Here is a 5804-nt window from a genome sequence, read left to right on the forward strand (position 1 = left end):
TTTCTTCCCCATCTCTTTTTCTAACTCCTCTTTAAGGCCAATAACCCTAGATTTGCCCTCTTGAGGTTATTCTCTAGATCCTGTAGGCATGCTTCACTTTTTTAAATTCTTTTTTCTTTTGTCTTCTCTGACAGTGTATTTTCAAATAACTTGTCTTCAAGTTCACTAATTCTTTCTTCTGCTCAATCAGTTCTGCTATTAAGACTCTGATGCATTATTCAGTATACCAATTGCATCTTTCAGCTCAAGAATTTCTGTTTGATTCTTTTAAATTATTTCAATCTCTTTGTTACATTTATCTGATAAAATTCTGAATTCTCTGTGTTATCTTGAATTTCTTTGAGTTTCCTCAAAACAGCTATTTTGTATTCTGTGTCTGAAAGGTCACATATGTGTTTCTCGAGGATTGGTCCCTGGTGCCTTATTTACTTCATTTTGTGAGGTCACGTTTTCCTGGACTGTCTTGATACTTATAGATGTTCGTCTGTGTCTGGGCATTGTAGTCTTTGCAGTCTGAGCTTGTTTGTACATGTCCTTCTTGGAAAGGCTTGCCAGATACTTGAAAGGACTTGAGTGTTGTGATCTAATCTGTATCTGCTTTAGCGGGGACCCCAAGCCCAGTAACAGTGTGATTCTTGCAGACTCATAGAGGTACTGCCTTGATGGTCTTCGACAAGATCCATAATTCTCTGGATTACCAGGCAGAGACTCTTGTTCTCATCCCTTACTTTCTTCCATACAAATGGAGTCTCTCTCTGTTTTGAGCCACCTGGAGCCGGAGCTGGAGTGACACAAGCACCCCTGTGGCTACCACCACTGTTACTGTGCTGAATCACACCTAATGCCAGCACAGTGCTGGATTTTGCCCAAGGCCCACTGTAACCACTCCCTGGCTTCCACCTGTGTTTGCTCAAAGTCCTTGGCCTCTACAATCAGCAGGTGGCAAAGCCAGCCAGGCCTATGTTCTTCCCTTCAAGGCAGCGAGCTCCCCCAAGGACCTGGGCAAGTCCAGAGTTGCCGTCAAAACTTTAGAGTCTAAAGCCTTAGAAGTCCACCTGGTGTTCTATTGTACTGCAGCTGAGTTGGCACTCAAACCACAAGACACAGTCCTTCCCATTCATCCTGCTCCTTTCCAAAGGCGGAAGGTACTTACCTCATGACCACTGCTACCATAGGCCTCTGGGGACTACTGCCGATGCTCCTTTTAAGGCCCAAGGGCTCCTCAGTCTCCTTGTAGTGAATGCTGCCTGGCCTGGGACTCACTCTTCAGGGGAGTAGCCTCCCCTCTGGCCCAGAGCAGGTCCAGAAATGCCATCCAAGAGCCAAGTCCTGGAATCAGGGACCCCAAGAGCCTGCTTGGTGCTCTACCCGCTTAGTTGCCAAGCTGGTACCTAAGGTGCAAGACAAAGTTCCCTTTACTTTTCCCTCTGCTTTTCTCGGGTAAGAGGAATCTTGCCCCATAGCCACCACAGCTAATGTGCTGAGTCTCACATGAAGCCAGCTAGCCTCAGTGTCTCACCCAAAGACACTTGATGTAGTACCTGAGTATTGCTGCTGGTTATTCAAGGCCCAAGGACTCTTCAGTTAGCAGGTGATGAATCCTGCCAGGACTGGGTCCTTCCCTTCAAGGCAGCAGGTTCCCTTCTGGCCTAGGGTGTGTCCAGGAATGTCCAGGAGCTAGGGCCTGGAAAGGGGGCCTCATGACTCTGACCCATGCCCTATCCTGCTGTGACTGAGCTGGCATCTAAGACTCAAGACAAAGTCTTCCCCACTCTTTCATCTCCTCTCCTCAAGTGGAAGGAAAGGGTCTCTTTGGAGCCTTGAGCTGCACAGCCTGGGGCTAGGGGAGGGGTGATGCCAGCAATCTCTTAGCTGCCCCAGCTGGTATCTCAGTAGGTTGCGTTCCCCCTAGTCCACTGGCTGTGAGCCCAGTTCAGCATTAGGACTCACCTAGGAGTTGCAGTCCTTGTGGGACAGACTGCCTTTCAAGTTTATTTGGGGCCCCAGAGCACTTTAGCTAGTTGTGGCAAGGCTTGCCAGAACTCAAGTTCTGACCACTGGGATCTGTGATTCTCCTTTGGCTTGGGCTGGTTTAAATGCACCCTCCATGGGCAAGCATCAGCTACCTTTGGTCTGGTTTTGCTTTGTGCTATAACAAGGGCAGCACTGAGTTCAATGACTCACAATTCCTGGCTCTCCCTCTCCTCAGAGCACAAAAACACTATCCACACCACACCTTGGCTGCCAGGGTATGGGGGAGGGGGAGGAGTGGCACGGGCGATTCAAGACTGTTTTATCTACCTCTTTAGTGCCTCTTTCAGTGATATGAAGTTAAAACTAGGTACTGTGAGTGCTCACCTGATTTTTGGTTCTTACAAAGGTGCTTTTTGTGTGTGTGGATAGTTGCTAAATTAGTGTCCTTGCAGGGGAGATGATCAGTGGGGCCTTCTATTCCACCATCTCAAGCTACCCCCATTTTTCTATTTTTTGTAAAGAACAGGGGTCTCACTATGTTGTTCAGGCTGGTCTCAAACTCCTGGTCTCAAGTGATTCTCTTGCCTTGGCCTCCCATGATGCTGGGATTACAGGAGTGAGCCACCACACTCAGCCCTGAATTTGTAACTTTAAAACTCCCAAGAAAGTAATCCTCAGGCCCATATGAATTCTACCAAACATAAATTTCAAGTGACATCTATCAAACATTTAGAAAAGATTTAGCACCAAATCTACAAAATCTTTTCCAAAAAAATAGAAAAGGAGGAAACATTTCCCAACTGATTTTATCAGGCCTATATTATTCCGATGCCAAAACCAGAAAAAAATAAAACTGCAGACAAATAACCATCATGAATATAGGCACAAAAGTACTTAAGAAAATATTAGCAAATAGAATTGAGCAACATGTAAGACAATTACACATTATGAACAAAGGAGATTTATCCCAGAGATATAAGGCTGGTTCCATATTTGAAAATCAATCCACATAAGCCCTCATTTAAATTTAGAGAAGAAAAATTATATGATCACATCAATTGATGCAGAAAAAGTACTTGACAAAATTTAACACCCAAATTGTTGAAGATGTTATTGAAGATGGTGGAATAAGGAATTTCAAAACTCTGTTCTTCCATAAAAGCAATGGAAAAACTGGCAAAAAATCAACTTTTTTAGAACTCTGGAAATAAACAGAAGCTTGCAATGACCAGCCCAGTGCTTAATCAAGAAAAACAAGCTGAATCTCAGTAAGAACAGCTAACTGTGTGGCATGTTAACTTAACCTATTCCCATCCTTCACTCCCCACCTCAGTGGTAGCCTTGAAAATAATACTCTGCCTTCTAGTGCTGGTGTGGGGAAGAATAGAACAGATTGCATTCACAAGAATCATAATCATTTCCTCTGACCCAGCTGAAAGACCAGCTAAAAAGCTTGCCTTTGTCTTGCCTACCACTAAATTTGAACAGTTTGTTAAAAAGTTAAACATAGAATTGCTATATGACCCAGCACTTTCACTCCTAGGTATATGCCCAAGAGAACTGAAAACATATGTTTATACAAAAACTCAAATGTGAATGTGCATAGCAACATTATTCATAATAGCCAAAAAGTAGAAATAACTCAAATGGTGAATAATGATGAACAGCTCAAATGATGATAATGATGAAAAGTAGAAATAGCTAAACTGATGAATGGATAAACAAATTTTGGTATAGCCATACAATGGAATATTACTTAGCCATTAAAAGAAATGAAGTATTGATATATGCTACAACATGGATGAAGTTGAAAACATTATGCTAAAGAAGCCAGACAAAAAAGATACATATTGTATGATTCCATGTACATGAAATATCCAGGATAAATTCATAGACAGAAAGCATATTAGTGGTTGTCAGGGGCTGAGGGGTAGGGGAAATGCGAAGTGACTGCTTAACGGCTGTGGGGTTTCTTTTTGAGGTATTAAGAGTGTTCTGAAATTGGACGGTGATGTTGATTGAACAGCATTGTGTTTATACTAAAGAACACTAAACACTGAATTGTATACTTTAAAATAGTTAAAATAATGAATTTTTATATGTAAATGTTGTTTCCTAAAAATGATGCAAAAACAATTCAACACCCATACATGATTAAAATGCTCAGAAAACTGGCTGGGCACGGTGGCTCACACCTGTAATCCCAGCACTTTGGGAGGCCAAGGACGGTGGATCACCTGAGGTCAGGAGTTCAAGACCAGCCTGGCCAACATGGTGAAACCCCATTTCCACTAAAAATACAAAAATTAGCCGGGTATGCTGGCACATGCCTGTAATCCCAGCTACTTGGGAGGCTGAGCAGGAGAATCGCCTGAACCTGGGAGGCAGAGGCTGCAGTGAGCCGAGATCCCGCCACTGCACTGCAGCCTGGGTGACAGAGCAAGACTCCATCTCAAAAAAGTAAAATAAAATAAAATAAATAAAATGCTCAGAAAACTAAGAATAGAGGAGCACTTCTTCAACTTAATAAAAAACATCTTCGGCCGGGCGCGGTGGCTCACGCTTGTAATCCCAGCACTTTGGGAGGCCGAGGCGGGCGGATCACGAGGTCAGGAGATCGAGACCACGGTGAGACCCCGTCTCTACTAAAAATACAAAAAATTAGCTGGGCGTGGTGGCGGGCGCCTGTAGTCCCAGCTACTCGGAGAGGCTGAGGCAGGAGAATGGCGTGAACCCGGGAGGCGGAGCTTGCAGTGAGCCGAGATCGCGCCACTGCACTCCAGCCTGGGTGACAGAGCAAGACTCTGTCTCAAAAAAAAAAAAAAAAAAAAAATCTTCAAAAACCCTGTAGCTGACATCATACACGATGGTGAAAGACTGAATGCTTTCCTCTTAAGTTCAAAAGCAAGGCAAAGACGTCTGTTCTCATCCCTCTTATTCAGCATAATACTAGAATCCTAGTAAGTGCATTGACAATAAAAGCCATAGAGATCAGGAAGGGATAAATAAAAACATCCCTATTTTTTGATGATATGATGGTCTACATAGAAAAGTTCAAGGATTCTACATTAAAAACACCTGGATAGTTCTTTCTAATAAGTGAGTAATAATCAACAACTGGAAGCAATCTAAATGTCCTTCACTAGATGAATGGTTAAACAAACTGTGGTATAGCCATACCATGGAAGACTTCTCAGCCATAAAAGGGAACAAACTATTGATACATGCAACTTATATGGCTCGCAAGCGCATTTTGCCAAGTGAAAAGGGTCAATCTCAAAGGTCACATACTGTGTGATTTCATTTATATAACATTCTCAAAATGATAAAACTATAGAGATGTTGAGCAGATTTGTAGTTACCAGGAGTTAGGCCTGGTGGATGGGAAGGGAATGGGTGTGACTATAAACGGTAGGTAGGAGGGAGATCTTGGTAATGATGGAAATGTTCTGTGTCTTGACTGTGATGGTGGGGTTACACAAATCAATGCACGTCATAAATGGCATTAAATTATACATACACATTGTACCAATGTCAGTTTCCTGGATTTGATATTGCACTATGGTTACCTAAGATGTAACCACCGGGAGAAACTGGGTGAAGGGTACATAGCAATTCTCTTTATTATTTTCACAACTTTCTGTGAATCTACAATTACTTAGAAATAAAAAGTTAAAATTGTGAAATAAGCTAAAATGAAAAGTAATGAGCTAAGCATTGAACTTAAAAAGTTAATAAAAGAGAAACAGGATAAACCCAAGGAAAAGAGATAATAAAGCTAAATAATAAAAGAGAAGACAGGCTGGATATGGTGGCTAACACCTCTAATA

Source organism: Hylobates moloch, unplaced genomic scaffold (assembly GCF_009828535.3).
Source record: "Hylobates moloch isolate HMO894 unplaced genomic scaffold, HMol_V3 SCAFFOLD_7, whole genome shotgun sequence".
In the NCBI taxonomy this organism is placed as follows: domain Eukaryota; kingdom Metazoa; phylum Chordata; class Mammalia; order Primates; family Hylobatidae; genus Hylobates; species Hylobates moloch.